This window comes from Chinchilla lanigera, unplaced genomic scaffold, assembly GCF_000276665.1.
Source record: "Chinchilla lanigera isolate Chin_1 unplaced genomic scaffold, ChiLan1.0 scaffold00015, whole genome shotgun sequence".
Classification (NCBI taxonomy): domain Eukaryota; kingdom Metazoa; phylum Chordata; class Mammalia; order Rodentia; family Chinchillidae; genus Chinchilla; species Chinchilla lanigera.
Genome location: NW_004955416.1, coordinates 7,303,927 through 7,311,221, shown reverse-complemented (window position 1 = coordinate 7,311,221; position 7,295 = coordinate 7,303,927). Strand labels below are relative to the sequence as shown.

Here is a 7,295-nt window from a genome sequence, read left to right as displayed (position 1 = left end):
TTTTTTTTTTTTTTTTTGAGATGGGAGTCTCCCTCTGTGGTTCATGCTGATCTGGAACTCGAAGTGATCCTCCTGCCTCACCTTCCATGGGATTACAGATGTACATCACTGTGCTGGTTTACACATCGAATTCTAATCATTTCAACTTTCCCTTCCTCTCCCCACCTGTCCAGGTTATTTGGATGAAAAGTACATTTACAGGATGGAGAGGCTCCAAGAAGAAGGCCTGTGGATTGAACTAAGGCAATTAACCTGCTTGTCCTGATTTATGGAGAGATTCAAGACTATCCTACAACATAGGGCAGAGTTCTCCATCATTTCACTCACCCATATATTCCTTTCTTCTGTCAAATATTTACTGAGGACCTTTGGGATACTTCTAAGTGGGTGGGTGTGGATGAGGGGGAGCAAATATCAGGAGTGACCTGGGCTCTGCCCTTCTAGAATTTACGGTCGAGGAAACAGCAAACCGACATACTCATATGTGTTTACCAGTTATGGTAAAACTGAAGGAAAAGTACAAGTGCACACCTGTAATCCCAGCTACCTGGGAGGCTGAGACAGGAGGGTCTCAAATTCAAGGCAAGCCAGATTGGACGGAGGGGAAGAATTAGAAACAGCTAAATTAGATAAAAATTTCTGACAGGCAGTCGGCAAGGGATAGGACCTCCAGGGGGTGAGTGCAGGGGATAAGACATCAAAATTGTGGCTGGAGGCAAATTTGAAGAGGGCCGGGCCTCAAGGTGGAGATGCCACAGCCAGGCTGTGACCCTCCCTAAAAATAAACAGCAGCCTGAGATTGTACTGTAATTAGTATCTCCTGGTTCTGTGGGCTCAGCGAGGCATCTGGTGTGGGAAGCGGCTGAAGCTGGAGATGGATCGCCTGTGCAGAGTTGGAGCAAGGTGGGTCCTGAGAACAAGGAGCCCGGAGGCGAGCCACGTGAACAGACTGCTCCAGTCCAGAGAGCACCAGGCACTGCAGCCATCAAGCGCTAACAGGTTGCTAGGCAGAGAGGGGTGTCACGTGACACCAACCTTCTCAATGTACAAATAAATGCGCGGAGTGGTTGAGCAGTTCCTTTTCTCTCATTTGGAGAGAGGGATCCATCTGAGCTCAGCTTTTTGTATTGTGACTCTTTATTTCTCCATCCTCCCACCGTGTCCCGTTCCCCACCCCCCAACTTTGAGAGCTGCGCTAGATGCGGCAATCAGGTGCATGGGTGGGTGATCAGATACCCTGACCATACTCCTGTCCTTTCCAGGCATGCCCTTGGTTTTTTTCTTCTTTCTTTTCTTTTTCCTTTTTTTTTAATGTGTGGCGGACTCACTATGTAGTTCAGGCTGGTCTCAAACTTAGGGAAATCTTGCAATCCTCAGGAGCATTCAGCTTCATGAGTGCTGGGATTGCACCAACCCCGTTGCCTTTCTTGTTATTTTAGAAGTTATAGACAAGCTCAGGTTAATGATGCTTGCATATACCCTTGCTATGTTCTTTGTTTCTCTGTTGGATCAATATTAGCTAAGCAACTATTAATCCTACAAATAGTTTGACCCGTAGATACCCAAGTTGCACATTGTGATTCTGCTGTATAAAATAGCCTTGGACAAAGCCTCAGTGGCAAAACCCTTCCTGTCTTTCAAGAGCTTTCTCTCAATAAACCTTTCCTGCTCTTAACGTCCTTTGTCTTGGAGTCCATTCTTTGGTACTGGCACATCCGAGTAACAGAAGGAGGGGGAAGGGACAGGGAGATGTTGAAGATTGTGGAGAAGGACATTCCTTAGTTACCATTTTGTGTATTGCCTGAGGCCTGACCAAGCCATGATTACTGGGTTCTGGAGGAAGTCTAGCATAAACATTGTAAGCCCTGGGATCAATACTAGATGCTTTGCTGAGATATGGGCGAAGGAAGATAACATGATGGCTTACTGGTCAGGTCGCATTCCTATGATAATTGAGTTGTATTGCCCTTGCTAAAACAGTTGATATCCTCCAAATCCTCTGCTGCCTCCTTGGTGGATTCTGAATAAAAGGTTACTGAAGATGGTAACAAGGGCTGAGTCCTAGAGGCTGCTAGAACCTGATCACAAGATTTTGGCTCTCTTGGTTTGATTTATTCTTACTTTTCTTATACATCTGTGAGCACCTAGTTCAGGTATCTGTTCACCCTGGACAGAGTTGGATGAGAAGTCCGACAGAAGATCATCTCCAAATTCCAGTAATTTTGTGGCTAGACAGTAATTTGTATAGGGTGGGTGGGTGAATTAACTTGGTATGCACACTTGAAATGCCTTTGAGACATTTCAGGGGATCAGTCAAGTGGGCAGTTGGAAATACAGGCTTGAGCCAGGGGAGATTTTAGGTGAGAGATATACAGTCAGCGCTTCATATTCTTGGGTTCTGCATATGTGAATTCAGCCAACTGTAGACTGAAAATATTTGGGAAAAATTTGTGTGTGTATTGAACATGGACAGACTTTTTTCTTGTTGTTATTTCCTTAACAGGCCAGTGTAGGAATGTTTAACATAGCATTTACTTTGTATTTGGTATCATAATCTAGAAATGCATGAATGTATGTGGGAGGATTTCTAGAGGTTAGATGCAAATAGTGTGTCATTTTATACCAGAGATGGAAGGTTTTAGTGTCCTGGAGGGAAGGGTCCTGGAACCAACACGCCTGCTAATCCCGAGGGATAGTTGTGGTCTTGGAGTTATTAGTACATGGATATATTTTTTTTTTCAATGGATGTATTTAAAGCCATGATTCTTGAGATTTTCCAGAGAGGTTTAGAAAGAGCCTTAGGCCAAGGACAGGAACCCCAGCATTTAGAAGCTCAAAGATAGGAAGGCGCCTGCCAAGGGACCTCATAAAAGGTGGCGTCGAGGTGAGGTCACAGAGCAGGGTGGTTTCCCAGAATCAGTGGGGAGTGAGTGGTAAACTACTGCAGGAGGGAAAGCATGCTGTGGAAAACACTGGGAAGCAAGATAGGAACTGAAAGGGATGCAGGCCTATGAACTTGCTCTACTCTGGGAGAAAAGTCAGATTCCTCCGTAAGTCTGACAAAGTGAGTTGTATACCCTTTTGTCACAAATACACAATGTAAAGCATAAAACACACACACACACAAATTGTAAATAAACTATTTTTACTTTTACTATTATCTTAGAGTGGTGGTACCCTACAGTACAAGTGGCGTACAGGGGATTGCAGGGAGCGAGCTGACAAGAAGGGATGAGCTGGAGGAGGGGGTAGGTGGGAGACAGTGGAGCTGAAGGGTCATCACCTTTCAGAGACGGAGGGCAAGAGACCACGCCTCAGGCTGATGACACAGGGTTTTTGATGGGTTCAGTTCTTTCCATTCACTTGAAAAAACGATGTCTGAGTAGTGCCTCTTTTTTTCTTAGGTGTCTCTTGCACTGTTTGACATTCTAAACGGCTGTTGCAACTTTTGTGTACTGTCCCACGTTGGGGTCCTGTGCCTCAAAAACTATCGGTGCCTCTTCAAGTAAGGAGGATCCTCTTGTCTTTTCCTGTGTTGTGAATCTCCTTGGTTCTTCCTCTTGGCTCTTTGTCTACCATCTTTTCACCTCGGTTTAGTCTCTCCAGGATTTTCACTTTTGTTTCCATGGTTATTGCTTTGTGCTTGCTAGCTGTCCCTGCCGCATCACCACTGCTCTTCCTCTTGATCCCGGACATCCTGGGCTCTGACTGAGCACTGTGTCCACTGGCACACTGCACAGTAAGCTCACAGCAGCACAACTGAGACAAAGACCAGCAGACACGTGAGCTACTTCCGAGATTTGTTCCCATCTACAAATGCTCGTAGCGAGGTCCATTTGTACCTGTGACAGTTGGTTACCTGAAAGTTTGTAAGTTGAGGACTTACTGTAATGCAGCAACAAAGAAGCCATCGGTGAGTCTGGAAGAGAAATCCTGGTGGAGACTGGAGTGGGAACCTCACTGGAAGAAGTTAAAGGAAGAACCTGAGAGAAAACAGACAGCAGAAGCAAACCCCCGAGAGGCTGTGATTGGGACAGATTAACTGGGCAGTAGCTGGAGAGAGGATGCGGGTAGAACTGGGAGTGCAACTCAATAGTACAGCATTTGTCCCACATCCACAAGGCCTGGAGTTTAAGCCAGCACTGAAAAAAATTAGGAAGGTGTTAAGAAAGATGAGATTTTGCCAAGTGTGCTGTTGTTGTAATCCCAGCACTAGGGAGTCTGTGAGGGAGGCTGAGGCAGGAGGAGCACCACAAGCTTGAGGTCAGCCTGAACTACAAAGCGAGATCCTGTCTGAGAGAAAGAAAGAGAGAAAGACAAAGTAGGTAAATTTTAAAAAATAACTTTGAGACTCTGTTTATAACATATGGAAAACATGAGACAAGAGAGAAGGGCCTGACACTCCACAGAAGGAAATCATGTTCTGCAGCTGCCCCAACACCAAGCAGTCAGCACTACCGCATGAGAATTCCTCTGGGTGGCTGGGAGATATTAGCTTTGGCTGCAGCAGGCTCTAGTCATGAAGGACTCTACCCTACAGTCTCTCTGTGTGACCCCTTCCCTCCGTACCCCTCCTCATTCAGGTCTGGGAAGGCCCCCCCACCCATGACCAAACAGAAAGGCTGACCCTGGGCACGCACGAGCCTGCCTGTTTTGCAGGTTATAAGCAACCTCCTTACACCTCAAGTTCAGCCCATGTGCTGTTCTTCCTTATGCTGCAGCATGAGTTTTAGCAGCCTCTTCTGGACAGCATACTCCTGCTTACCTGTGATTTCCACCTGCAGTGGAGCATCCTAAGATAGCGCACTCAGAGCTGCTAACACCGAAGGCAACTAGGGCGGAAAGCTTCCGGCAGCAGGGCTGGTGACACTGAAGGTGGCTCGCAGCCAAGCATGGTGGACAGCAATGCAGAACAGTGAGAAGCCACTATCTGTGGTGGCCAGAAGGATTCCTGAGACCTGCGTAGCTGCTGGCTCCAGGCATCATGCAGGGCTGGTAACACAGGAGGAGCTGCCCTCTGTCAATTCATGATTCTGTGTGAATTGAGCAAGAACCCTCGGCTGATTGGTGATACCTTGAAGCTGGAGCAGGGGCCCTTGGGCAGTAGAGATGTCATCATCAGGCTCAGCCCATGTTTTATTTCCATCTTACTTGTGGCTGAGAACCTGCACTAACTGGTGACAGGTTGTTTTTTTTTTTTTTTGTCTTTTTGAGACAGGGTCTCACTATGCCTCTCAGGCTGGCCTTGAGCTCACTTTGTAGCCCAGGGCAGTCCGGAACTCGCAACGATCCTCCTGCCTCAGCCTCCCGAGTGCTGGGATTACAGGCGTGCACCACCACACCCGGCCAACCAGTGACAGTTATGATAGGTGCTTTAGTGTCTTTGTGTAATCCACACATAGGTGTCCATTCTGGGTTGGGTTCAATTGATTTTTCTCTTCATTATGGGTCATATTTTTGCAAGAGTGGTAGTTCTCTTTTTTTGAGACAGGGTCTTGCTATATAGTTCAGGCTGGCCTTGAACTCACTAGGTAGCCCAGGCTGGTCTTGAACCTGTGATCCTCCTGTCTCTACCTCCTAAGCACCTGGATCACATGTGTGCACCACCATGCCTAGCTATGACTGGCAGTTTTTTTTAAGACAGAGTCTTGCTATGTAGTTCAGGCTGACCTTGAACTTGCTATGGAGCCCGAGCTGGCCTCAAAGTCTCAGCAATCCTCCTGCTTCAGGCTCCCAAGTGCTGGGATTACAGGCATGTGCCACCATGCCTGGCTTTGACTGGTCATTTTTTATTTGAGATTCAGGCTTTATGAATTTCATGTGTTAGGGTATTGGCTATTTGTGGTTGTTGTTTTGGAGGCGGGATCTGCACTGTAGTTCATGCTGGCCTTGAATTTCTGGCAATTCTCCTGCCTCAGCCTCCTCAGTGCTAGGATGACAGGTGTGCATCACCATGTTCAGCTACTGGCTATTTTTGGATTTCTATAAATATTGTTTTCGGGGGTACAGTTAAGTTACTTAGAAAGAGTTTGGTTCCTTCTAGTCTTGCTTTTAAGATTTGTTAGGGATAGGGTGTCGGAGTGTAGCTCAGTTCCTAGCACATGTACTTAGTATGTATGAGGCCCTGGGTTCAGTCTCCATGCCAAAACGCATTTGTTAGGTGATTAGGTGGGACTGAGTGGTGCTTAACTAGGGCTAAGGAATCCCCACCCTTCTGAGAACTCTAACTCCTGCTCTATAAATGATAAGGTCTCGCAGTCTGGGTAAGGGGGGCAGGTATTGCTCTGGCCTTATACGACTACTGGCTACTGTTTCCTGTCATTGTCAGCTCCTTCTTTCCTTGGCTTTGGTAGTTTCCTTCCACTGAGATAAGGGGTTGTGCTCTGCTGAGCACTTGAGGGGGCACTTTGCAAAGCTCCACAGTTCTCTTTGCCTAGTACTATGTCCTGAGCACTGGCCACCTTGGTGGCCCCAAACTCTCAGCTCTACTCTCAGCTCTGCTGTCAGTGGGGGAGTCCTGGGCTTTCCCTCCTGCAGTGCCTCCTAGGAGCTCTCCTACGGTAGCCATGGCGATTGTGGGCTTCCCCTCACTTACTTCTTTTTCTCAGGCATCACTGTCCTAATGTCCAACATCTTGAAATCCATGTCTGTTTGGTTGCTCGTTTTAGGCAGGAGGATAGATTTGATCCCTGCTACTCCATCTTGCCTGGAAAGGGAAATTGTATCCAAATTTTAAACATTTTTGTTTAAACCATGGAACTTCAGATTAAAGATATTCCATCTTGGGAGAAATCATCTCCATATACCTTATTTGCCAAGCCAGTCTTCTGTCCCTTCCTTCCTTCCTTCTTTCCTTCCTTCTTCCCTCCCTCCCTCCCTTCCTTCCTTCTTCTTTCCTTCCTTCTTTCAACCAAGTCTTCTATATAGTCCAGGCTGGCCTTGAACTTGAGATCTTCCTGCCTCAGCCTCTTAATGATGGTATTACAGGTGTTCACCACTGTTCCTGGCTGTAACTGTCTCATCTAACCCGCCAGCCAAACAATATTTTCCTTTCCTTCCCTTTGCTCACTCTTTCTTTCTTTCTTTCTTTCTTTCTTTCTTTCTTTCTTTCTTTCTTTCTTTTTTTCTTTTCTGTCTTTTTTGAGACAGGGTCTCGCTATGCAGTTCAGGCTGGCCTTGAGCTCACTTTGTAGCCCAGGCTGGTCTTGAACTCACAACAATTCTCCTGCCTCAGCCTCCCAAGTGCTGGGATTACAGGTGTGCGCCACTACACCTGGTAGTTCATTCTTTCTTTC

General features: G+C 46.7%; 1 long non-coding RNA gene across 1 annotated transcript in view; it reads right to left on the bottom strand.

Annotated features, from left to right (window-relative positions):
- Positions 1-3,173: 3,173 nt before the first annotated feature.
- The window catches only part of LOC102019693, a 9,139-nt gene continuing 5,017 nt past the window's right edge, over positions 3,174-7,295 (bottom strand). The window contains exons 3-4 of the long non-coding RNA XR_260364.1: positions 6,596-6,706; positions 3,174-3,960 (exon numbers count right to left, since the gene is read on the bottom strand). This is a non-coding gene — a long non-coding RNA (uncharacterized LOC102019693). The remainder of the gene's footprint in view (positions 3,961-6,595; positions 6,707-7,295) is intronic.